Below are 847 nucleotides of genomic sequence, written 5' to 3'. Positions count from 1 at the left end.
AAAGATGACACTTTGTCACAGGGTATCTTACATCCCTACCTAATTTTTTACTTTTGTATTCTGTATTACGAAAGTTGCATAATTCTGGTAATTATAAGAGTAACATCGACTTCTTGTAGACATCGCCAGCAAACTCAGAGTACTGTCTTTCGTAGATATAATGACGTAACTTATGACATCATTGACTTGCCTCCTTCTCGATGGATAATTGGCTATTCCTGAAAAAGTCTCAACCTCTGGCAATAATGGAATACAACCAATACTCCTTTTTTACACTATGTAGTAGTAGTAGTAGTTGTAGTACTAGTAGTATATAGGATTAATACCATGGGGTCGAGTGCTAGAATCCTTGAAGAAAAGGGTTTCCACAAGTAATCTGAGAAAGTACTTTCTATGATTATTTCTCCATTGAAAACTCTGGCATTCGTCGTAACTCCTTTGATAATTTTCCTAATGTGACAGTGGCGATCATTGTAATAAACAGACAATTGCAGAGGATTAGAATGGTAAGTGATCTTAACACAAAATTACCAACAACCCTCTATCGCTTTTTCTTGCTAATATTCTGTAATTTTTTTTGTACATTGCGTTTTCCCTGCTTGCTTTCCAACACCTCCAACTGTTTCTCATATCTGACTGACATTAATAGGTTCCACCTTTAGGCTATACCCTAAATTCCATGATCCACATCAATCCAATCCACTGTGAAGAGTGGCCAGTTTAAAACAATAACCTGTCAAGTATAAGGTGATAGGGAAATTAAAATTGAGTTTGCCATTTATTTATAAAGTAGCTCGAACACCATAAAGGTGTATTTTCTGTAAGTTTTGTTGCTGTTTGAGGAGTT

The sequence above is a fragment of the Macrobrachium rosenbergii genome, chromosome 56, assembly GCF_040412425.1.
Source record: "Macrobrachium rosenbergii isolate ZJJX-2024 chromosome 56, ASM4041242v1, whole genome shotgun sequence".
Classification (NCBI taxonomy): Eukaryota; Metazoa; Arthropoda; class Malacostraca; order Decapoda; family Palaemonidae; genus Macrobrachium; species Macrobrachium rosenbergii.
This window is presented reverse-complemented; position numbering follows the sequence as displayed.